Consider the following 27,122-nt stretch of genomic DNA (forward strand, 5'->3'; position numbering starts at 1 on the left):
ACGTTGTTAAATAATTGCCAACGCGACGATATTGAAGCTACAGTGCCATTTTATTGAAATGCTCGACGTTTCCTCACACTTAAAAAAAGGGCAGCAAACCTCCACCCAATATCCTTATTCTCCTCCAATCCAAAGCCTGCTGCTTCGAATTTTTTCCGTTCGTGTCATTATAACATCCTATTCATTATTTTTCAAGGCAATTGTTTTTCGCAGCTTGTGAGGCCCCACGTGCCGCCCGCTCAGTTTTCTTCCAATCAAAGCCTTGCCAGTTCCAACAAAGCCCTTGGTCAGTTGTATACGCGCTATCATGCTTGAAATGACGTCGCAGATTTCTTGCCAACAGTGCAAAAGCAAAAAAAAAAAAATTCGTCGCCATGCCACCCTGCGAACGCGAATCTCCAGCGAAGCTGTATCAAAGAGTACGCATGATGACGGAGAAGGGGGGTGGGTATTGTTACTTTAGATTAATGGTAATGATAATCGCTTTGCGGTCGCTGTGGTAGGTCGTGATTGTTTCTGCGACAATTTTCAGCTAGGCGAATTTGTTCCTTTCGTCGAGGATTGCATTCACGCTGTTCTGGTGTCTTTACTTTCCGTGGTCTGCCCATGGCAGTCTTAGAATGAACTGAAGGACTTGCTTGACGGACCTTCCTTTTATATATGGAAGCGGGAAACACACGCGGGGAGAAGGAAGGGCCCTTTGACGTCATTCGAACCCCCTGGTGTGAAGTGCAAAACAGCTGCAACCTAATATTTACTGGGAACGCGAGGAAGGCTGCTCCCATTGTTCACAGGCGCCTTATCATCCATCATGCGGTTTTGATGCTTATTGTGTGGTTTTCTTTATTAAAACGAACACTGAGCTCTATGCTGTATGCCTGATTGCAAATTAAGTTATGCCGTTTTGCTTTCAGTTGTTAAAGGTTCCCTAAACCACACAGAGGTCGAAATTTAGTTGTGGCGTTGCTGTGGTGCACGAGTCTACAGCGGACGCGTTCGTCGGCTCGTCTGTCCACCTTTCCGAATGCCCTTCACATGCGAGCACGCGAGCGCGAGCGTCTGTTGGTGGTTTAGGGGCCCTTTAACCTGGCCTTTTGTGTCTACGCCACGATATTTTCTGACCAATGAGAGATATACACACGAACTGCTTTTATTTTTATTTTTATTTCCAAAACGGCTCCTGTTCGCGAAGGCGCGGTCCATGCGCTGGGTCCTTCGTGAGAAAGAAAATGTAACCTAATACGCCTTGTCGCTCGGGCCGCGCGGCTGAGTGACCGGAAGCCGGTGCTTGCGAGTCCAGGAGCGGCGGCACGCCTATTTGCCGGGAGCGGCAGTGCGTCGCTTGTAGAATATCACAAAACGGTCGTATAAAAATACAAAAGCTAAAAATCTACACAACTGACCTACAAATTCTCAGAGGAAACCGGACCCCCTGAACAACCGGGTGGCTCTTAAGCCTCTCCGAACAAACACCGTAACTTCGGTGCATTCGGAGCAGCGCAACCTCGAACAAAAACTCCTGCCACCCCATTCCTCCTTAGCTCTGAGGAACTTATACCTCAGTCACACTGGCAAACTTAGTGTCATTTTTAGCTAGTGCACTTACGCTCACAGAGTGTCACTTTGGCGGCGCGCTGCTACACGAGAAAGCGAAGTGTGCTTTGGAAATGATGGCAGTGGCAATTGGTGAATTAGTAGCGCAACATATATTTGTTATTTTTTGCACTTATTGCTGTTTAATAGCGTATTATAGGCATGAACATAATTTATAATAAACTTTACGCCCAAATGAAGTAAATATTGCAACCTCATAACATCGTTGGTCATCGCGAGCCGAGACAAGACAGTGTCATATCCAAGACCAATCAAAAACAAAAATGGCGGACTCCGATGCAGAAGGCACGCGTAGTGGTGATGGGCGTTTGGAGCGTGTTTTGTCAGCACTCATTTGCTTACGAGCGAGGCGCTGTCATGCGTACGTCATGCTGGAAAGTGAAATTGACAGAGAAGCGGCAATTTCAAGAGACATCGAGGAACAGCTACTCGGAAACTCGTTCACCGTAGCCGCCGTTTTGGCTGACAGTGTACCCTCCATGTGTCGCTCAGTGTGGAGTTTCCAACGGAATGAACGCTGGTTCGAGGACACGTTGCCTCCTCTGACTGAATTCCACTTCAAGCAGGCACTGCGCGTTACTCCAAGTACATTCAGGTACCTTGTAGAGTCGCTGGCTTGTGATCTCAGCCGCTTGAGCACGCAAATGCGCACACCGATCTCTGTGGAGAAAAGAGTTGCCATTGTACTCTACCGCCTGTGCTCTTCTGCTGAGGACAGGACGATCGCCCACTTATTTGGTGTAGGTCGTTCAACTGTCAATGTGGTGTGGCGGCAGTTCTCCACAGCCGTCATTCAGCAGCTCGAAAGCCAGTGGATTTGCATGGTACGGCGCGCAGACATGGCCGACCACGTCAGGGAATTCTTCGCTGTGACCGGATTCCCCCAAGCTGTAGGAGCCCTCGACGGTTGCCATTTCCCCGTGTCACCGCCCAAGAAGCACGCAACCGACTACTACAATTATAAGGGATGGTAGGTCCTTCTAAAATGTTTGGCGTGGTAGGGCATTGCTCGCTGTAAAAGGATCTAACGCAGAGGTTAATGCAGAAGTACAGTATAGTAGTATATTTAGGAGAACGTGTTATACGTTGTTTTCGGCGTTGTCACGAAATTCTACAAACAGTAATCTTGAGTGTGATATTAAAAGCCACTATTTGTATGTGTTGAATGAGGCAAACTGTACTGTGCTATTCTTTATATTGATCTACGCTGCGTGTACTCCGTGCTATAAAGGCAAAAAAAAAAAGTTTACTGAACACTTAAGAGTAAAATCATGTTAGAAAGGGCTCGTTCTGCTGTTGTTTAGCATTACTGAAATTACAGCTGCTTCTTCTTCTTTTCCCACACAGGTACAGCATGATACTTTTAACGCTGGTGGACCACAGATATCGGTTCAGATACATCCGTGTTGGTAGTCCAGGGAGGTGCCATGACGCAGGTGTTTACGCAGCATCAGGACTGAGAAAGGTGGTGGAGAGTGCTCACTTCAAGTCCCCTCAGGCCATGATTGAAGGCACCCGTGTTGCTCCGATCATATTGTGTGATCAAGCGTTTCCCTTGACTGGAAACCTTATGAAGCCATTCGCAAATCCTCAGGACGGAACACCTGAAAGAGTGTTTAGCTATACAACCTGTCTAGAACAAGGAGGATTGTAGAGAATGCTTTCGGCAGGTTGAAAGCCCGTTTCCGCTTTGTAGCAAAACGAATGGATTGTCACCTGCCAAACTCAAAGCGTGCTATAAGGGCTGCATGCGTTTTGCACAACATCTGCGAGAATTTCCGGGACTGCGTTGAGCAGCCATGGGAACAGGAAGCGCAACAACTTGCCCCTCTCTATGTGCAGCCTTCCCACAACACACAAGCCGGCACAGACGAAGGCGAGAAAACGAGGGCTGCATTCACAGAATACTTTTCGAAACAAGTTGCCCGTTCCTCATGATCTAGTTCAGATCTTTTCATTGTTAACATGCATTTACATTTATGCTTTACGTTGTGAAATGCCGTGGCAAGCCGTCGTGTCTTCTACACAATAAAGCATGCATGAAATTGCCCTTGATGTCATCTTAGTTTATTTTTTCACCAGTGCCTCCAGCACGGACAGCAGCTTTTCATCCGTTGCAGCCATGCCTTCAGCTGCTCCTCCTTCAGTTGTAGTTCTTTCTCTCGTCGTTGTTCAAGAGAGAGACGAAGCTGCCGTTGCTCATCCAGCAGCTGCGTCATGAGGGTGGATGGTGCAGGTTGCCGCTTGCGCTTCTTCGGCTCTTTTTCACAGCCGCCACCATCCAAACCAGCTTCACAGCTGGAGGCAGCTGCTGCTGTTTCCAAGGAGGTGGAGGTTGAGTTGCCCGTTGCCTGCTGTGATGTGCTAGTTTGAGTGGAGCATGATGGCTCAGATGCCACCACGAGAGGTGGTGAGCAACCCTGGCTCTGCTGTTCGTCTTGCACGTCACCCCGTGCTATTCCTTGAAGGATCTGCAGAGCATAAAATTGCACGTTGTTAACAACCAAATAAGTACCACTCAAAAGGTTAGCCCAATATGAAATAAAATCTTTGTTTACCTCTGGTTAACTGCACGAGTATGCGTGCACATGCAGAAAATTTGCATTCCTTTTGACAGTAATTAATTAAATCAGGCATTTTTATGAAGTGGCACAGTGTTCTTGGCATAAAATGACATAAATTGAAGTAAGCTTTGTGTTTGTTCCTAATTTATTGTGAAATTGGGTAAACATATACTCATTACACTGCTACAAACATTGAAACAACAGAGAGGAGACAGTATCTCAGTGACATCTTTTAGCCGCGAAAGAGCACAACACAATGGAAAGAAACACACAACGACAGGACGGGCGGCCCGTCCTGTCGTTGTGTGTTTCTTTCCATTGTGTTGTGCTCTTTCGCGGCTAAAAGATGTCACTAAGCAAGTACCAACTAGGCCAACAAAGGAGACAGTACCAGTGCTGAGTCTTTTTTCGTAGATAAGTATGCTCATATAACGTGTATCTGGGCATTTCGAACAAATTTGCATTTGGTTTTTCAATTGTATATTGCACAATGTATTGCAAGCCCACCTGCTTGGTTGTCATACTGCACTTTACGTAACATTTAAGCAATCAATGAACTGTTTCGTACTCAACACCCATTCTGTTTCGTCTTTTGTGACCCGCTTGATTTCACACACTTTTGGTAATATTGCAAACGTAGCCGGTTAGTTCAAGTTCAGACTAAAATTAAATTACAGTTCCATGGAGTATGAAATTCGCATGAAACACTCAACGTTTTTGGGGGGCTATGTAGTTATAATGGCAATGAAGAAGCAACGCACTTGAACGACTAAATCATCAGTTAATCAAAATAAATGCCGCCTGATGAGGATAAATCGCAAAAGGTACTTGCACACTCACCTCCTGTGCTGGGGAACCCTGGCTGAAGCCGCTTTCTTCAGCAAGACTTTCGTCATGCAGCGGCAGCGTTCTTAGAAATCGGTGAATCTCCCAGTAATATGGCCAGCAGATGGCCCCTGACCCTGTGCCAGTCTGCTTGCGTTTCATTAATCTGCAAGTATGTAAGCACGAATTAATGCACTGGCATGCGTCACGTTAAAGTTGTCTTTACTGAAGATGGTAGTAGCTCGGGGCCCTTAAAGGCAATACCTGCATCGCAAATGTTCCCGACGCGAAATCTGATATCAGTCGCCGGTGTAAGGACAACGGGGTCGCGCAAATGCGGGAACAACTAGACAGCTTAAATAGCTCGCTTTCCCGAGGGGTACACGAAGGGTAGGAAGCCTCTTCTTAACGCAGTAAACAAAGTAAAGAGAGAGAAAACCCTGCTCATGTCATCGGATCCCTCAATGCCGGCACTCAGAGCACGACAGAAAAACGCTCACTGCTGTCCTCTGCAGTTCACGAAGCAGACGCTACGGGTAAGGCGAACGCGTATCGTGTTAATCGTTTCCAGCCAATATAACAATGAACCGGCGATACATTTATCTTGAGCTGTTAAATTACGCTTGACTGAAAATTGGCGTCTAACCACAGCTACCTCAAAACGAACAATGTGTAAACAGAACGGGCCCTTCAAGGGGTACCAAAGAAGCAATATCAAGCAAATACATTCATCAACGGCTGTAGTGTACAACACGCATGACAGTACATGACTCGGGGAGCATTATGTATTCGTGACAGGTTGAAAGGCTTACCTGTATTTACTTCCCAGATTTTCAATCTTTTTTTTTTTACTTCTTTCGTGCTTTTTTCGAATCCAAGTAGTTAGAGCTTCTCGCAGATTGCTGCATATATTTTCGAGTTCCTCTTAGCACGGCGCAAGTCGCTCAAATGCTCCTCCCAAAGTCGTATGAGCGCCCGCGTCTCTGCGTCGCACCACGTTGTCTTCGTAGGATTGGCACCCGTGGCACACGCCATGGCAAATGACTAGAGAGTGACTGAACTGCACATGTGCAAGAAAGTAAACAACGCGACGGACGCGGCCATTGCACGCCATGTGCTCCCGCATCCCCCTAGCGGACGTGGCCGTAAACTGCCCGAGAGCGAGAGTAGCGAGGTTTTTTGTTGTAGTATCATTTGTTTGAATGCATGGCAGTATTTCTAATAATGAGAACGATGGTTTAAAAATACCATGATCGTCGCGTTTTGCATTAGCGTATTTATTTGCAAGCCGCTGCTGCCGAGGATAGACACTCCGTCGCAGCGAAGTGAGTTTGGCGAACGCACTTGCCGGCAAGTGTACTTTGCAGCGAGTGTCACTAAGCGTTCCTGTGTGACAGCGTGCAGATGACACTACCGGCGAAGTGCACTTCGTCAAAGTGCACTTAAGTTGCCCTGTGTGACAGGGGTATTAGACCCCCTGGATACAAGGTGGGCGCATAAAAGCCCCTCCGACCGCCGTATTTGGTGCGATCGAGTAGGGCAACCTCGAGCAAATGCGAAACCTTGCAAATACCAAAAGGCCCGCGCGAGGGCCGTCAGGTTTAACCTGATGGTCCCCGAGTGGGCCTAGCCAGGTGACGTTGAGTTTACTCGCGTCTATTGTGGACCGAATAAAGTTGTTTCACTCACTCACTCACCACGGAGGAAACATGACCCCCTGGAGATGCGAGGTGGACAATCCTCTCCTGGCGCTGTTCAATCGGTGCACAACGAGAAGTTCAAAATAAGAATAAAACGTGGTGGCAAATCAGCTCTATAAGACCCCCAGGACCCACCGGTGGGCAAATCAGAGGTACTTCGAAAACCTTTACGAATAAAGAGCAGTGTAGGTCAAACTATAGACACAGCCCTAAAACATTTAGGAGACTATAAAGGCAATAAAAGAAAATTATAAATAACAGAACACAAAAACAAAAGCTTTGTCACCATGAAATCAAAAAAAGGGGGGGGGGGGGAGAGCTGTAAGGAGAGGAAATTATATTGGATTGAGGAAAAGAAAAAAAAAAACACCGAAAGCAATTGCTCCCTCTGGCTTCTAACACTCTGTTCAAGAAAACGAAAATATTATTATTTCAAATGGTTGCCTATGCTCAGGAACATTCAAACTGCAATTCGCCAAATGAATTTGGAAAAAGAAAGGAAAAAAAGAAAAAAAAGAACAAAAAGAGGAAGTGAGCGACAAATGAATGTAGAAGGAAAAAAAGCACAAAAAAGAAAACAAGAATAGAAGTGAAAGAAAAAGAAAAGAGAAAAGAAAAGAATTGCGTTACAAAAAAAGACAAAACAAAACAAAACAAAAAAGTGAAAAGAAAACAAAAGAAAGAAACAAAAAAATCATCGAGAGAGAAAAAAGAAAAACAACAAAAAACAGAGACTGATGCAAAAGAAAAAAGAAGAAATAAAAGAAAAGAAAAAAAACGAAACTGTGAAAATGGAAGTATATGCAAAATATATATACATACTATCTTTACTCACGACTGCCAACCTCTAACTATCGAGGACCATCTGTCACACTTCAAAATTCTCTTTCTCACAATTAAAACCATGAAACTACATCTGTAAAATTCATGAAGAAAGGTTAACCACACTAACAAGTCAACCACAGAATATGTAAGCGCCGCACCATTCTCTCACACTTTCAACCACTAGATATCAGCAATGTAATAAAGAAAAAATGAAAAACAAGAATTCAGGAATAATTCAACTTAGATATATTCTCCGCATCTACTACTGACACGTAATGCAAGTCACATTCTACCGTAGTGGGGGTGGGGGGGGGGGGGTCAGTAATCAAAATTTCATTATTTTACAGAGCACTCAATCAGTAGGAGAAGTTAAACCAAAAATCAACAGCCTGCCCCCATAGGAAACAAGACAAGATTCCACGAAAACAAGACTGAAGAGCTACCATTTTCAAGATTCAGCACCGAAGATTAAACTCTGACACATGTTAGCAGCAAGAAAGCAATGTAAACATGAACAGTAGTCTTTTTTTTTCTTCGCTATTCTGGGTTGGGGTCCCGTTCTCGTTCCCCTTCAAAATTTAACTTGGTTCTGCCCTGTTCATTTTTCTTTTCTCATTGGCATTGCCTGCTATATTATTGTGGTGCGGGCCGAGGTTTTATTCTTTTTTCTTTTTTCATACCTCACAATAAAGAAAGCTTCATTTCGCCGCAAGTGGAAGCAATGAATTCTATAGCAACAAATAGGAATGTTACACAAAAAAGCTAGCAACCAACTCCGTTAGGATCCGCTCTAGCGTAACCCTACAAAAAGCTGGCTTAGGGCGAACGGCCGCTCCAGGGAGCAAAGTGGTTTTCGTGCCGTCTGTCTTCTCAACGCGAAGTAAGCGGTGAGTGAACAGCACATACCAGGGTAGGAGCCGTCTATTGATGCCTGTCGAGATAGTGCGCGCGAGCACGCACTTTTGATCAAAGTTGGCTGTTTCTGTCCGAGCACCGCAGCCCCCCACCCCCCCACCCCCAGCACCCCTTCATTCCCTTCGCCCACCGGGTCCGACCGGCACGTTTCATGTCTACTTGATCCGCGCCCGTCTGCAGCCTTCGCGAGCTTTCACTCGCACCTAGAACACATGGCGTGCGGAGCGACATTATCAATTTGGACTTTCCACGGAACGTGACTCGACGACAACGTCAAAAATGCGCTTCGAGTGACCGTATGGCTGCTGTCGCAATAATCAAGATACATTAAGGCAGTTGGGCACGCTCGGACGTATCGCACGATTCAGGGAACGCGCATCTCAGTGAACGCAGCCACATATAACAATCCCGGTGTCATTCCTATTCGCATTTTTTCCTGGTTTATAGTGTACTGGCTTTCTATTTTTATTAGGAATATCAGTGAACCTATACCGATTCAATCTCAGATTAGGATAAACGCTTTTCTAAGAAGATAATAAATAGTACAGGATGAAAGGCAGGGAGGTTAACCAGTTTAGTACAACCGGTTTGTTACCTAATAGATGGGAGTAGGATGGGAGAGATTGAAAGAGGGAAAGGAAAGAGAGGAAAGAAAGAGAAGAGCAGCACATAACACAGTACACACAGTCAGTCACAGACCGTTATGCTTGCGTGGTACGCGACATCGCTCTCACAGCCGCTTGTCCAAGTTCGTTTCTTTTAAAAACCTTAGTTGCGCATTCGTCGCCTTCTGCTACAATGTTTTCTGTCGACGTCTAAGAATGCCTTCAACAGACATTGGTCTATTGTCAAGGTGCACTAGAGCGCACGCCCGGTACTGCGTCTGAACATTATATGCTCGACAGTCGCACAGAATTTGCTGTAGGGTCTCCTCGCAATGAAAGGTATCGCAGAGAGCGTTGTCGGCCATTGAAATGCGATATGAATGACTTCGTGATTGGCACGCCTAGCCATAAGTGATAAAGCAGAGTGGCCTCTCTTCGGCGGAGTCCAGTACAGAGATTCATCAAAGACGACAGGTGGTGTTGACGAGTGGTCGGGTTGGTCTGGCTGCATGGTGAGCACCATAGATAGAGCGTGATCTCCTGTTCAGGCACTCGAAATCTGCTGGCAGCGTGGGACCTTGAACAAGGTATGGCCTCTTCCTGTGTTCTTTCCAGAGCTGCCCGAGCGGCATCATTGGCGTGTTCGTTCCCCATAATGCCGCAGTGTCTTGGCAGCCACTGAATAGTCATGTGGTGCGTTTTCTGATTTGATGTATGGATAATACATCTAATCTCGAATACGAGCTGTTTGTATGGCTCGCGACGAAGATCCGATAGCACAGATTGTGGGGCTGCTTTTGAGTCGCTGAACATCGACCATTGTTGTGGTGTTTCCTGATTGACTAAACCAAGTACAGCGCACAGAGCAGCTAGTTTCGCAGCTGTTGATGTCGTGTAGTGGTCATTCCTAAAGCTGATGGTAATAGCTCTTGCTGGGACAACCGCCGCACCTTTTCTTTTTTGTTCTGAGAAAACATATCAATTGCGTTCTTTCTGCCTTATAGACAAACACAGTTTACGCTTGATAGGTCAACAAAAGCCTTTTATGTGTGTACGTTTTAGCGCTCGGCTACATTTTTGCGCCCCCAGCAGCACTAAAGTCATATTTCAATGCGTCACATGACATAGCATTTTCAACTGCAGTTTACAGTTACAGCTGATTCCAAATTTTTAATATGAGCAGGTCATAACTCTGACTAGATTCGTACCTGATTCCTAAATATTTCTGCGACGACGCGTCCTCATTCACATTTCGTCACTTTCACATCGCGGGAAATTACGGTCTGACATAACAGTGGGGTCAGTTTCAACATCGCCCTTTAAATTCGATAATCAATAGCTAAAATTACGTGCCACTTTCGTGGTTTCTAAAAAAATAGGTATGGTGTAAATTGTAATGGCCTACAACTTTCCCATATGAACAACTGTCCTAAAGTCAATAGCTTAAAGAGTTAAGGAGAGAGCTTTTGTTATTATTCGCTTCAGCGCAGCTTCAGCTGTGACAAAGTATTCCGCCTCGGCGTAGAGTGCCTTTGCGAAAACGACAAAGCGGGTTTGCAAAAAAAAGTTACACCGTCTCCCGCTAAAGGGGACCATGAGGCGATGCCAAGCAGCGTTTCGGCATGTCGAGCCCGCTTTCATCCGTAGTAGCTTCCCGCGGACCTTGCCGTTTTCGCTGGGCTTCCCTAGCCCGGAGCTCGGGGTCCGCTTGCCGACGTTAACGTTGCGCTTCGGCACGTCGAGCCCTCCGCTGCTCCACCCGCTGCTCCGCGATCTTGGTAGGCGTTAAGGTATTAGTGCAACTGGCGCCGTCGTTGACGTTGGAACTCATGACACCGGCGCAACCGGTGCAGTGAGTGAGCGTGTGTACGACCTAACGCGATCCTTTTATCTGAACGAGGAAGGGTAGTGGAGATGGGGAGTGGGAGTGGATAGGGGTGTGAGAGGGGCGAGGGAGGGAGGGGAGTGGCAGTGGAGAGGATGTGTGTGGAGTGGGTTTGCGCATGCGCAGTAAGGGCGGTCACGCCGCACACCGGATTGAACTCCGCCATAAGCTGCTTCACATCCAAAAAATTATGCCTGTTCCACGCCTGCGAAATGTGACTAAAAAGTGGAGCTGCCAAGCAAGCGCCACCACTGGCGAACAAAGATTGCGTTCTTTCTTTCACATATCTTTCTTTCTTTATCTCTTCCTGCATTGCCCTCAACTCCTTTTCCTTCTTCTAACCCCTTGCATAAAATTCAAATTTTATTCACCAGACAAAAATGGCGAAGCTCTTACTAAGTCGCGCAAGGCTTGAAACAGCGAGGCTGTGCGATACTGAAGTCTAATCTGGTTGTTTCTAGGTTGCTGCTAGGTTTCAACTAGTTGATGCTAGGCTGTTTCTAGGCTGCTTCTAGGTTGTTTCGAGGCTTTAGCTAGGTGATATGCTAGGTTGCTCCCAGGTTATTTCGTCTCAGCGCAGAGACGTTCGACTTAAGCCACAGACAGTCAGGGACATGACACGGATATCCAAACTCCAGAGACAGAAACTCATGCTGAAAACCTCTTCCTTTTCATCCTCCTTTCCCTCCTCTTCACTTTCCCGTCGCTCTTCCTCATCCTCCCTTCCCTTTCCCACTCCCTGCGGGAAAGGGAAGGGAGGATGAGGTCTCCTACCATAGCATGCATGGCTATGCTATGCTAGGAGCTGCTTGGCACATACCCGCTTCCTGCGGCGCATAACCGCCGAGCTTTCTGTCAACTATCGGCCTTGCTCCGAGCTCATACAGCTGCGCTCTTAAAAGTTTGTATTGCCTCAAAAAACGGCCTATATTGTTTAGTATTTAACTCATCCTTTCATAAAATACTTTGTGTGAAGGGCCTCTTTAAAAATGCATCTTTAAAAAGTGTGTCTAGCGTCTCACGTCCTCAGGAGAGCCAAGTGTTTTGGGTGCATTCCATGGTGATTTCTAGTGGATTGCTAAGCACATTATAATGGACTTTTCAAGGATCCCACTTGAGCCCAAAAACAACGAAAAAATAGTTCCTGCCGAAAGGTGCTTTGAAGGGCTGGCTGGTAAAGTTGCTTGGAAGGAAGCAGCGCAGAGACGGAAAGAAAGACAGAAGGGGAAGAACACAACACAAGCGCTGACGAACAACTGAGCGCAACGTTACTGCAACAGCAAGATGTATACGTAAATAGGCAAAAATAAATATGTCACTTGTTATCTGCGTACTAAGAAGGGTGTTGGGGTCGAACTTCGTACGTTCGCCGAATACCTTCATATTGTTGCCCGCCCCGCGGCCGGCGTGCCCGCGCTAACACGGAAGCGGTAGTTCCGGATAGTGGAACGAATACTGTCTGCTAGTCTCAAAGGATGCAAGGACTCACGTCTCCCGAGGGACAGGAGACCATGGCCTAGCCGGGCTACAGGGACGGAAGGTACACTTGCGCCTCCGCTGTGACAGCCAAAAGCAGCGGCAATGATGCACGGGCCTATTGTATTGACGACCCGTCAACGCCTGAGGCCGAACATTCTGGAAACCGGGGTGAAATGGAGCTGAGCGGCGGCGGAGCGGGCGAGAGGCGGTGATTCCTGCGAGGAGGTGGCGAGAAGGAATCCGGGCCTGGTGTTTTCAGCGGCAGCCGACTGGGAGACAAGGAGAGAGTTATTCCTGCTTTCCGATTGGACTGTAAGGTGTTTGAATGGGGAGACAGGGAATAAAACGAGGGGTGCAGCGACAGTAAAGGGGAGAAGAGAAACGAATAAACGTCTCTATCCAGATGATGTCGGAGCGGTCGTTTCCTCAAGGTGCCAGCAGATGAAAAGTTCTCGTCTTCGGCTTCCTTGGCGGCAGCAGCAAATGTCGTGCAACCAGCGAGGCGAGTGGAAGAAACAAACAAGAAGAACCTAACTAAGGGCTTGTGTCAGAAACTAATCGTATTGACCGCAACGTGTCAAGGTAACGCGGTTTACCTAACGAGTACGCAAGCTCCTTTTGACGGAGAGAAATTGAAGGCCCACCAATTGAAATACATGAAGCGTTTACAATCAGTAAAAAGGGAAACGCCTGCGTCAGCGGGCCTTGAGGAGGAGACTACGGTCACGTTGGGCTAATCGCGTTATCTTGACATGTTGCCGACAGTATGATTGCATTTCTGCTACACCGTGTTCTTAGTATATATATATATATATATATATATATATATATATATATATATATATATATATATATATATATATATATATATATATATATATATATATATGTGTGTGTGTGTGTGTGTGTGTGTGTGTGTGTGTGTGTGTGTGTGTGTGTGTGTGTGTGTGTGTGTGTGTGTGTGTGTGTGTGTACTTCTTTCCGTCTTTCCCGTCACCACGCTGTTTCCATCCAAGCAATAGTTCCTGCTTGCGGGTGACGTTACGAGATTGAGGAGCAGACAGAAACGGATTCAAGGCACCTGTGATCCATCGAAGGCGAAATCGTTGCGGATCGCAGCTGTGTAAAAAAAGCACGGTTAATCCCTCCGTCATAGGAATCGGAATAACAGGAAAGTAAAACGTGCCCTTATAGAAGTAACTGAATGTTTACTGTACATTGATATAAGAGAGGTTGCACAATGTATATTGATGCCTGGCAGCTATAGCACCGCTTAACGTGGATGCACCCACTTTGATGATTGGTGGTACATCTCCATGCCGACGACTAACGTCCATTTTCAACGAATAAAGCAACCCTTGTGGTAGCTGTAGTAGTTAACGATGAAAGCGTAATCAGAGCACGAGTTGTGATAGCCAGAATAGCGTCGCATATTGGACGCAGAACTTGGTCGCCATTCTGCGCCATGTCAAAATGTGATTGAACACCACCGCCGGACTAGAGGGAAACGCAAAGCGCGTCGCGCCGCCCCGGTAGCCCAGCCGCAATTTTGCTCGGGGCGAGAGCGTAATGGGGGAAACGCGGTGTTACCGCCAGGCGAGGCAGGCGCGCGTCGCATAGCTATTTTTGGTTTGATTAGCATGATGCTATGAGCGAGGCACACGCTTTTACGACGCTTGCGTTAAGGTCGCCACCTCGCGGTGTGTTAAGGCATTGACAAAATTGCACTTCCATAGAAAACGCGCCGAATGGGACGAACGTGTAACGCGTTGCAGGTACTAATGGCGGAAGCCACAGTAATGATGAATACGTTACTTTGCTGCTCCCAGAAGGTAACACCACCCCGCCGACCGCGAGAGTGGTAGATATAAAAGGCGCGTTCGTAAAGCCTCTAGAGTCTGTGACCGTGGCGCAGTGGATAGCGTGCCCGGCATTTGTTGTTGTGGACAGAGTGGTCGTGGGTTCGATGCCCGGAGACGTTACCTTTTTTCTTTGCTATCTGATCGTGTACCTTTTTTCGACGTCATTTCCGTGACGGAAATACGTCACTGAAGTCTTGGTGGACCCCGGCATAAAACACTTTCGTGTTAAAAGTACCGTCTCCGGGCATCGAACCCACGACCGCTCGGTCCGCAACAACAAATGCCGGGCACGCTATCCACTGCGCCACGGTCACAGACTCTAGAGGCTTTACGAACGCGCCTTTTATATCTATCACTCTCGCGGTCGGCGGGGTGGTGTTACCTTCTGGGAGCAGCAAAGTAACGTATTCATCATTACTGTGGCCTCCGCCATTAGTACCTGCAACGCGTTACACGTTCGACCCATTTGGCGCGTTTTCAATGGAAGTGCAATTTTGTCAATGCCTTAACACACCGCGAGGTGGCGACCTTAACGCAAGCGTCATAAAAGCGTCTGCCTCGGTCATAGCATCATGCTAATCAAACCAAAAATCACAGCATATCCACGGAGTGAATGATGATGAGTGGGCGAAGCTGCGGAGGTTCATCGGTAAACCGTGAATCTTCCGTGAATTCTGCCCAGTACATCATCACCGACGTGAGATCGGGCGCGTTTATCCTAAAGGTTCGATGAGTTATGACGCCTTGCAGCTCACTTTAATTTTACATTTACGCTGTGAATTTTCATTGTTTAGAAAACCATTGCTTTAGAAAACATCTGGCTTCTTTCGTTAAGCAGCTGGCGTCTTTTCGTTTTGCTTTAGAAACATCTGGCGTTCTTTCGTTTTGCTTTTAGAAAGCATCTGGCGTCTTTCGTTGGTTTATTTCATCAATCAACGGCGTTTTGAACAAAATTTTCATTGTTTAATCACGCACAGGAGAAATCTCACCAGGCACTACCTTGGAGGTAAACAATGGCTGCTAATGGGGATGAGAGACAGAAGAAGTCGGCTTTTAGCTAACACTTACACTTGTACTTCTACTAACGTTTCCTACTGGAACATGCCAATGGCTGCTAATGGGGAATGAGGGACAGAAGAATTCGGCTTTTAGTTAACGCGCACGCTGCGAATTTTTTATTGTTCAACAACGCACAGGAAAAATCTCCCACCGGCACCACCTTGGAGGTCAAGATCTGGTACTAGCGTTGCGACTGGTTACGCACTACGACTACGACAACTACGAGGGACGAACGGGTGCCACTTTAAGGAGCTTCGCCCCTAAAATAGCTATGCGACGCGCGCCTGCCTCGCCTGGCGGTAACACTGCGTTCCCCCCGTTACGCGCTCGCCCCGAGAAAAATTGCGTCCGGACAACCAGGGCGGCACGACGCGCTTTGCGTTTCCCTCTAGTGCGGCCGTGGTGTTCAATCACATTTTGACATGCCGCAGGATGGCGACCAAGTTCTGCGTCCAATATGCGACGCTCTTCTGGCTATCACAACTCGTGCTCTGATTACGCTTTCACCGTTAACTACTACAGCTACCGCAAGGGTTACTTTATTCGTTGAAAACGGACGTTATAGTCGTCGGCATGGAGATGTACCACCAAGCATCAAAGTGGGTGCATCCACGTTAAACTGTGTTATAGCTGCCAGACATCAATATACACTGTGCAAACTCTCTTATATCAATGTACAGTAAACATTCAGTTACTTCTATAAGGGCACGTTTTACTTTCTTGTTATTCCGATTCCTATGACGGAGGGATCAACCATGCTTTTTTTTCTTTGCCATCTGATCGTGTACCTTTTTTTGACGTAATTTCCGTGACAGAAATACGTCACTGAAGTCTTGGTGGACCCCGGCATAAAACACTTTCGTTTAAAAAAGAACATGGCTGATCCTTCTGTCACAGGAATCAGTATAACACCAAAGTGAAACGTGTCTTCACAGACGTAGTTGAGCGTTTTCTGTGCATTGTTTCGGCACAAGGGTGAACGAATGAATGCTATAGCAACAAATTGCGATGTCACGCGAAGAATGCCAAGCAGCTCGAAACTCGCAACGCGCTGCTCGAGCAAAAATGACGCACTGAAAGAGCATACACAGGATGAGCACAAATTAACAACTGTCACAGCGCGCTGCTCAAACGCAAAGGAACGCGCACGAAACGAACGCACAAGTATACACAGGATGAGCGCGAACTAAGTGTCAGAGTTGTAACTTATTTTTGTGTGAGCAGCGCGCTCCTTCCGCAAAAGTTGCCGCTGCGGTAAGCGAGGGGACCTTAGTGCTCTCTCTAACTTCAACTCAAGCTTGCGGTGAGAGCACACTGAGACGTAAAAGCCAGCCCCCGCCCCCATCACGAGATAAGCGCGCGCCCACGAGTGACCACGCCCTGTGGAGGCACGCCCGCATCGTAACGCGCGGGGCCACGACCTCTAAAGTGCGTCCTTCGAGCCCTTCACGCCATCTCGCTAATTATAATGAAAAAAACGTTAGTACGCCAGCGGTCGCTGAGTGCCGCCAACTGTAAAGAGTGCATATAAATAGCTCGCCGTTAGTATGCTGAATGAAGAGCGTGCCGTTTGTGGCCCAGTCGGTTCGCGCCGCGCGCTGCGCAGCGAGGGGACGTAGGTTCGACGACGGAATATCTTAAATGCGAAGCATTTCTTAGCGAACTTCTGCGACTTTGAGCGTATCTATCTATCTATCCATCTATCCATCTATCTATCTATCTATCTATCTATCTATCTATCTATCTATCTATCTATCTATCTATCTATCTATCTATCTATCTATCTATCTATCTATCTAGCCGCCTACGACTTTGTGCTCTCCTGGCCGTTTCGTTAATCGGATGTATACCAAAATTGGTGTGTCATAACATGGCCTTATTACGAACATAAATGACAGGTCATATTAAAATCATGACACGCATGTCCTGAACTGCATGATTTACGTTCCACGGCCTTAGGCTCTTGTGGCCGTTCCGTTAATTGCATATACACAAAAATTGGTACGACGTGACAGAAATTCATGACGAACATAATGACTGGTCCTAACATGCAAATCATGACGCGCATGTCATGTGCAGCATGATTTACATGACATGGTTCTGGGCGCTCGCGGCCGTTTAAATGAAGGGATATATAAGAAAACTGGTATGACGAGACATTTCTGTATGAAGAACATAACTGACTCGTGGTAACATGAAAATCATGACATGCATGTCATGTATGATATGATTTACATGCCCCACTCATGGCGCACTCGCGGTCGTTTCGCTAGATTGATATCCACCAAAATTGGTCTTGTGCTATGTGACTGTATGAAGAACATGAATAACAGGTTGTAGCATGAAAACCATGACATCCATGACATGTATGTCATGATTTACATGCCACGCTCATGGTACGTTTGCGGCCGTTTCGCTTGCATGATATACACCAAAAGTGGTATTGCGCGACACGACCGTATGACGAACGTAAGTGACAGGTGGTAACATGAAAATCATGACATGCAAGTCATGTACAACATGATCTACATGCCACGCTTATGGTGCGCTAGCGGCCGTTTCAGTAGATTGATATACACCAAAATTGGTATTGCGCAATGTGACTGTATGAAGAACATGAATAACAGTTGGTAAGATGAAAACCATGACATGCATGTCATGTATATCATGATTTACATGCCACGCTAATGATGCATTCGCGGCCGCTTCGCTAGCTTGATGTACACCAAAATTGGTATTGCGCGCAGCGACTGTATGGCGAACACGAATAACAGGTGGTAACATGAAAACCGTGACATGATGTCATGTATGTCATGATTTACATGCCGCGCTCATGGTGCATTCGCGGCCGTTTCGCTAGATTGATATATACCAAAATTGGTATAGCGCGAAGCGACTGTATGACGAACGTAAATGAAAGGTGTTAACATGAAAATCATGACATACATGTCATGTATGGCATGATTTACATGCTATACTCGTGGTGCACTCGCGGCCATTTCGCTCGCTTGATATACACCAAAATTGATATTACGCGATGTGACTGTATGCCGAACATAAATGAGAGGTCTTAACATGCGAATCATGTTATGCATGTCACGTGCGGTATGATTTACATGCCACTGTCATGGTGTGCTTCCGGCCGTTTTGTTCACTGGATATATACCGAAATTGGTATGACACGACTCGAGTGCGTGATGAGCATAAGCGACAGGTCATGCATTGTATATACCAGAATATGCGTTTCATTGGCATGGTGTATACTAGATTCTGCATGCATGCGTGCATGGCAAACATGCGATATATGGTGGACTAGGTGCCATGGCATGAATGATTTCATTTGGCTCAAAGACAAACAAGGCGATGTATGCAGCTCTTTGCTGGCTGCTTCGCATCAACGTTACTAGAACAAACTCACTTTAAAAGCTCCGCCGGAGACGCGGTCCGCGTGGCGGTCGTGAGAACTAGTGGCGCTGAAGTCACGTCTAGCTCCCGCGGCTGCGCTTGTTGTGATCGGCGCCGCCGATGTGCGAGCGTACGTGGGTTACAGCGTCGTCTGCGCTTGGTTAGCTCGTCATTTTTGCGACTGTTCTTGACCAGGCTTAGAGTCTTGTACCCTGGGTACGTCTAGTTTGTGTGTGGCGACTAAAGTTGCCACGCCAAACAGTAGCCCCTATGCGGTCGCAGTTCAGTGCACGACGATTGGACTCGTCGAGCCAAACTGCGCCCCCCCCCCCCCCCCCCCCGTACGGGTAGGACCCCGCCGGCTTCCAGCCGTGCGGTATTTCTCGAGTACGTCTGTTTTGTGTGCGGCGACTGAAGTTGCCGCACCAAACTGTAGCCCCATGGCCGAGTCTCTCTGGCGTGGGGCCGTGAGACTGGCTACGTCTGTTTGGCGCCTTGCGCCGAGCGGTAGCCCCCTTGTCCGGGCAAGGGGCGTCTTTCCGAAACAAATCTTCCCCTCCTCAACCCGGGGGGGAGGTAGTGCCGGGATAGACGTACGGATGATGATGGGTTGATGAGTATCGTAGAACTCTAGGACAAAGCGCCTCCGGGCGCCGCGTCTCCTCCCATCTGACAACGGCACGAAGACACGTGCATGATGTACGAAATGTAACGAGCGCGAACAGATTCACAGTGCGGTATGCCGATTGCTTTGCAAGGGGTTGCAAGAGCGGCTACCGCAACGACGACTCCGCTTCATACTTCTTCGGACCTGCAAAAGACCCTACGCCATTCAAGCTTTGCATCGCAAAGGTAGAAAGCTTACTGCGAAATGCAAGGTCTGTGACGTTCATTTTGAGAGTGACGACATTCTAAAGCACTATCGTTGTGTCGTTGCGGGACAAGAAGTTTTGATCCCACGTGGAAAGTGGGAACTCGCGCCAGGTGCCGTGCCGCGCTTGTTCCCAGCACTTCCACCTCACATTTCAAAGCCAAAATGTTCGGGGTTTAGGCGCAAATCCCCCCCAAAACGCACGGCATCCCGCGAAAGTGCCCAATTTGGAGGAGCCGCCATAAATAGAACAGCAAAACGAAAGGCAGGCGATTACCTATATACGCTACCGAGACTGAGAGTTGCATCACACTAACATTCGATCAGTTGTCAGCTGTCGCTATGCCTTCAAAGCAGTGGATTTTCGTGAGATTTTACGACGAGGTATTGAACAAGATGTGCGGAATATTTTACACTCGCCGGCTCGGGAACGGGCTGCTCAGCGCAAATATTTGACACGGTACACATAGAAAAGACGAGGACCAGCGCTGGTCCTCGTCTTTTTCTATGTGTACCGTGTCAAATTTTTTGCGCTGAGCAGTTTAATAATGGAATACCATCTAGCCCAATCCCACACTTTGCTTCGGGAACGGAGACTTACTTGTGCAAAAGATAATTGTAGTTGACGAGCAGTTTAACTGCGTAGTGAACGGCTACAGCACGAAACGCAAACGGCTGTCGTACAGTGTAAAGTGCTGCGGGCATGTTACATCTGCTCGGTGAAGTTGAAAAACTGAAGTTGAATAGTGACGACTCTTCTAGCGACAGAGTACGCGCGAATAACTGCTCGGTGCTCACATCACGGCCGATCTGTTCGAATTGTTTAATGCACCGTAGAAGGATGCGACGTAGAAAGATGAGACACCGAAAATAGAACTATCCGCTGAAAAAATTGCTCAGAGACAACATCTATTCGACGTAATCGCACAATGAGATTTCATTCACCGAGTTCTCGTAAAATTTTCCGATTTTGGGTCAGTATCCCTTTACCCGTCGCGAAAACGCGTCTTGTAAAGATTGCAAAGCATTGGTGATGTTTTTCGAGAAAGTTTTTTTCAATAAATTGTAGAAACATGAGTACTGTTTTTCTAGAACGTTTTTGTATCTCGAGTAAGTACGCTTCATTGCACTCTATAAAGGCTTTTACAAACGTGTTGGGTTGTTCTTGGTCTAGATAAGATGGCAGCGGCTAAAATTGTGGTGGTAGTTATAAAAATTGCTCTGAAAACCCTCATTCGCTTAGAAACCCCTATGCTTGGAAGTTAAGCGCAATGTAGACAGCTCAAATTTTGTCACAAGGTCGTGACGTCGACAAAGGCCGCAGTCAGCAGGTCCGAGATGAAACTATTTATTTGGCCGAACTTGTGGCCGGGAAAATGAAAGTCAAACTACAGCAATACACTGATAGCGGCGAACAGAGCGTCGACCGTCGATCAACTGACAAGCGGTCAAGCGCGTCGGCTTTTATACAGGCGCTATCGAACTTTCCAGCGATATCGCTGGTGGCGGCGTTATCTCTCGACAAAGCTGGAACATTCGCGTGCAGCGCGCAATTTTACCAAAACGATATATTACAATCGCGAAGCTTCTCGAACACTGCTTCGACAGCGTCGAGCGTTGGTAACCGTCCTTGCTGGTCAAACCCGAATACATCAAAATAAAACAAGAAGTGGGCGTGGCAATATAGACCGAACATCGATTCTTAGCCAATCAATGAACAACGCACGCGGGCCAATGCATACAGACGACCTTATGCATGTCCACCTAAGTATCCACCTAACTAGTACAATAAGAAAGTTGCCGCGCAGTTGCCGCGAGCAACTGCGCGGCGGACCGCAGCGGCAGACGACGCGCCGACAGTGGCGCAAGACTAGAGTGCCTCGATGCGCGCGCCCCCGCTTAGAGTGGTGTCAGCTTTTGAAAGGGCAGATGCCGCCTCCTCGGCCTTGGCGGCAGCGTGGCCGCCATTTTGAATCCCCCGCCCGGTCGCTTGTGCGTGGCGCGCGTGCTGTTTTTAGGTCGGCGCTCGTTTCCCTCCAGTTTTATGCGCTCGCTACCGTCTCCATGGCCGCGTGTTGCGTGCCGCAGTGCACCAATCATTCCAGAAACGCTGGGAGCTGTATCGTTTTAGAAGATACGAGGTTAATAATAATAATAATATCTGGGGTTTAACGTCCCAAAACCACGATATGATTATGAGAGACGCCGTAGTGGAGGGCTCCGGAAATTTCGACCACCTGGGGTTCTTTAACGTGCACCTAAATCTAAGTACACGGGCCTCAGACATTTTCGCCTCCATCGAAAATGCAGCCGCCGCGGAAGATACGAGGTTTCTTTGGACAGTAAAAATCAAACGTGACAAGCGCCATCTGAAGAACACATTATGCACTTGCAGCGTAAGTTTCCGGCCGGTATTTCGAATGCACATACAAGGATAACTTCTGCCGGTGTTAACCTTGCGTAATAATTGGACACACTGATATCAGCTACATGCTTAAAATACTTTGGTTCACGTGTGCATGAATCCTGCATTCTTCTTCGCAAACATTCTTTACTGCACTTGGTTGGTCCTGTATCTGCCTTTGATTTTTGCTTTTGCTATTTTTGTGATTTGAAACGTGTCATGAAATATATTATGCGTGTTTGTCTGCAGATCAGATCCTTCTTTTTTCCAAATAACAATTATTTGTGAGAATTTACGTCCCATGAACCCCGATATGATTACGAGTGGCGCCGTATATAGTGGAAGGCTCCCAAAATTTTGACCATCTGTTGTTCTTTAATGTACACCTGAATCTAAGTACGCGGGCCTCTGTCATTTGACCTCCATCGAAACGGGGCCGCTTCGGCAGGGATTCCATCCCGCAACCTTCGGGTCCCCAGTCAAGCACCATAACTAAAACCACGGCGGGTTCTTGTTTTTTATATTGCTTTCCGTGTTTCAAGTACGCCTTCTGTGCTGGTCTGATGCCCATGTGTGTATGTGTGCAGTTAAATGTTTTTTATCCTTCCCTGTTTCTGTGTTTCAAGGTTACATTTTGTCCTGTCCTAAATAATTACGCAGTTTGTGTTTTTTTTAATCATTTACGATCCCTGTGAATCGACTAGTGGCAGTTGTGTTTTATTGTGTAATTTGCGTTTTATTTGTGTAATTGCTTCTGTCAGCGCAGCATTAATGCGCACAAATAAATGGCCTGTACACTGGATATTAACACAAACACACACATTCAGTATCTTATTTCTTTAAGCAAGCATAATTTATTTATTAATAATGTAAGCACTGAAGGCTCATACAGGAATGCGCATACACACAGTTCTCGCGAAGCGTCTATACAAACAAGACGCATGAAAACAAGAAGAAGACGGGGAAGCATTGTGTACAGTAGACACGCTATGTAAGTAAAAAAATACAAGAAACAAAGTCAAGTTGTACAATGAGTACGTCATGGAAAACCAGTTAATGAAATAAAAGCTCACAGGCTCATATGCGTTCGCTTAAGACGGCTCGAAAGCGAAAGCCATCTTCTTCTCAGTTTTTTGCGCACAAAGCGCGGTTTTGCATCGCCTCCAAGATCGGAGGCACCTCACCTGGTTTTGCACTGCCTCCGTGATCTGCCCACTTTTGACCAAGCTACGATGTCATGTGATAACGGCATCATATGACGTCACGCCAAAATTTGTGAAGCCATGATGACGTCATCACGTGACGATGATTTTTTGTATCCCTCGTCCCCAACGTCGTGGTATGCTGACGGCGTAGACGCGGCACGCCGACGGTCAAATTTCGCGTTTGATGAGGCATTTAGGCTTTCTCCTTAAAAGATACGTCCGCCACGGTGGTATAGTGGTGACGGAGCTCGGCTGCTGACCCCAAAGTCACTGGTTCGTTCCCGGCCGCGGCGGTCGCATTTAGGTGGAGGCGAAATGCTAGAGGCCCGTGTACTGTGCGATGTCAGTGCAGGTTAAAGAACACCAGATGGTCAAAATTCGTGGAGCCCTCCACTACGGCGTGCCTCATAATCATATCATGGTTCTGGGAAGTAAAACCCCAGACATCATTATTAATAAAAGAGACAAATAAACGACGCCGTGCGTCTGCCGCACAAAGTGTAAAACAGTATTGGAAACACTCAATAATATGTGCATGCAATTGGGCATGCGAGAAAACCTAAAGAAAAAGAAATTGCAGATACAAAAAGAAGGAAAAACGCACTGATACTGCGCGCAATAAAGTTTTACGGCATACTGCTCAACAACGTATTCATCGTTTTGATAAGGACTCGAGGTGCAGCTCGAGTGTCGATACAGTAGCGACTACAGATTGTGAGCAAGAAATGTCAGCAATAATAATGATAAAGAAGCTTTCGTTTCATTTTAGCAGGATATCCGCACCATACTGCCCCTCCGCCATTTATTCTGTGTTCAATATGTATGATACCATTTATAATAAACGAGTAAATTGTTTGCAAACTTAGCAAAATGAGCCACCTTAATCGCGCTTAGGTAGCTTCGCAACACTAAAGTGTGTGTGTTCAGATACATATACTGCTGCTGCTGACACCTTAAACGATTGTTTGTGTATTTGGAATGCAGAGCTTACGAGAAAATTAGGTAAGGCTTTACACTTTGTCGTTTCCGGCGTAAGGAAGAGGATTGGTTTTCAACATAACAGAGCCTACGTCTACCTCTAGCGCATAACACATGCACAGGCCGTCAGCTTACATGAATTACACGCTTCCTTAATAAACATTTATGCAACAACAGCAATAAAAGCTGCCCAAGCTTCAAAAAAAGAAAAGAAAAAGAGAAAGCTCACTAGCGTGCACTTATTTCCGGACATATCCGCGCACCGCAAGCGCTTTGTGTAGCGCGTTTCGCATGCTGCCGAGCTGCGGCGGGATTCGCAATGGCGGCCGTCGTAGCAGACGACGCGCCTGTCCTCACCCTCAGCGGAGCGCGCGGGCATCAAGGCACCCTACGCAAGACGGAACTGCAGCGCCGCTAGTTCTCGCGACCGCCGTTCGGACCACCCTCCTCCGCTGTCGGAGATACGGAGCTTTGAAACTGAGTTTGTTCTAGTAACGTTGCTTCGCATTACATCGATTCCCACAGTGCGTGGGATCTGCCGAATTTTTTCTAGTCTTTTTTCTTTGCAATCTGTTAGTGTATATTTTACAACATCATATCCGCGACGGAAATACGTCGGTGGAGCCGTGGTGGACTCCGGCATAAAACACGTTCGCGTAAAAACGTCCGGCCTGCGCAGAGTGCGCAGCACAGGCCTGACGTTTCGGCCCGGGCCGCTTTATGAAGCCCGAGCACCGCCCGGGGCCAATCCGGGCCCGATCCAGCCCGAGACCGGCCTGGGCCGGTGGTTCCGATGGCCCGGCCCGGGCGTTCATTATTAAACTTATCCAGGGCGCGCGTGTTCATCACCAGGCCACGCCCGGGCCCGCTAGAGGATATTAGAAAGTTGATGATGATTATTAATGATGCTTGGCGCTTTGTAGCGGGCGATCGGACGGGAAATTCTCTGCGTACATGCATCGAAATGTTGATTTGCCCGCGGTGGTAGCTCAGCGGTTAAGCTGTTTCGCTGTTAAGTACTAGGACGCGGGTGCGATCACCGCGGCCATGGCGGCCACATTTTTGAGGGGGGTGAAATGCAAGAACAACCGTGTACTTATCTTTAGGTGCAGGTTAAAGAACTCCAGGTGTTCGAAATTAATCTGGTCCCCACCACGGCGTGGCTTGCAATCATATCGTGGTTTTGGCACGTAATATCAAGGAATTATAGATGAAATGTTGCCTATAGGGCACATGGCAAGTCACTACAATAGGAGTATAGTGAAAATGAAACATAGCAACAAAATGTATTTAAAAGATGTGTACAACTAACATGAAAAAGCGGAGAGAAGAAAAAAATTTGGCAGATCCCACGTACCGTGGGAATCGATATTATGCGAAGCATGCGCGGGATGGTGACTGTGGTGTAATTTTTCACATTGAGCGAAACGTTACTGAATGACGCTAGGGAAATATGGAAGTGGTATGCGCACACTTATATGTTGAAGAGTCGCATGTCTATTATATAACTAGTTGTTTACAGTTGCGTAACGATGGCAACAGCAACATGGGTGCTACCAAAACCAGACGCGGTAAGCGGATATGTAGTGCTTATATTAATCAATACTGGATAGCGCGAGTCAGAACAGGACAAGGAAGGAACACATGTGCGCAGAACAGGCGTTACTCGCAACTAAGTTTCATTCAGGAAAGGTTCCCTAGCTATATACACAGCCAAGTGGAACGCGCAGGCGCACTGCACGTACGTTACAGTCACAGTTACAGTTTTAATGCTTATACTTGTCCGTTATGAAGGAGAACGCACGCACGTTTCACGAACCCGTGTGTATGTGTAGAAATGGTTCTTGACAGTTTTTGAACAAGGTCATCATCACCGTCATCAGTGACCACCAGCAGCTGGACTGGACTTCTTAATCGGATCCGTTCGTGATCGCAGCTATGAGGAGGTTAGTGAAATAAAGTGCGAGGTATAGTGCAGCTGGTGGAAATCCTGGATGCCTCTTATGATGAAATTATCCTATGATGCCCCCTGTCGTGGACGTGGCAGCGAGGCCTTTTGATGCCCTCTCCACATCCAATCCGTCTGTCACGCAGTATAAGGACCAAGCGTTTCTGGGTCTTGATAAATCAATGTTGAAGTCACCGGTAATGATGAGAGGCCTGGTTCTATCAGCAGATTTATTGTAGGAAGCATTGACGCTGGTTTTCGCGTAATGCACGTGGTCAACGTTGCGGACCACATGGACGCGTGGATGGTAGTTGAGCATCTTCCAGGGGTGTTCTGTCTTCAATTTCCTCACTTTCCTTGCGTCCGCCGCGGTAGCGTAGCGGTTAAGGTGCTCGGCTGCTAACCTGAAGGTCGCGGGTTCGATTCCGGCAGCGGCGGTCGCATTTCGATAGAGGCAAAATACTAGATGCCCATGTTCTGTGCGATCTTGCTACACGTTAAAGAATACGCCATGGTCAAAATTTCCGGAACCCTTCGCTACGGCGTCTCTCATATCATGCCCTGGTTTACGGACATAAAACCCCAGCAATTATTATTATATTATTGTTATTATCGCATTCCTTGCGTGTCAGTGTGTGTGTTCGCGGTTACTGTGTTGGTTGAGACTCTGTATCACCTGTAGCACATACCCGCATAACATGATGATGAAATGAACTTTATTTGGTGCTGGAGAACCCCGATCAGACCACCCCCGAAGGGGGGTCCGCCGCAGTTGCTGCCGCGCGCCCACGCCGGTATTGGAAGACCGTGGCCCTACGCCCGTTCGCAGGCCTCCTGGACTGCCGACAGCTGGACTGATAGCTCGCGGCTTTTAAGAGCCCTCTCCCAGTCCTCTTCTGTGCTGAACTTTGCGCTAAGTAACGCCGGGCACTGCCAGAGCATATGAGCGAGTGTGCAATTATCCGCCCAACAGCTAGG

The 27,122-nt window shown here is 47.3% G+C and overlaps 1 pseudogene; it reads left to right on the forward strand.

Annotated features, from left to right (window-relative positions):
* Positions 1-2,425: 2,425 nt before the first annotated feature.
* On the forward strand, positions 2,426-3,659 carry LOC125759639 (uncharacterized; annotated as a pseudogene).
* Positions 3,660-27,122: the final 23,463 nt, after the last annotated feature.

Source organism: Rhipicephalus sanguineus, chromosome 8 (genome assembly GCF_013339695.2).
Source record: "Rhipicephalus sanguineus isolate Rsan-2018 chromosome 8, BIME_Rsan_1.4, whole genome shotgun sequence".
Classification (NCBI taxonomy): domain Eukaryota; kingdom Metazoa; phylum Arthropoda; class Arachnida; order Ixodida; family Ixodidae; genus Rhipicephalus; species Rhipicephalus sanguineus.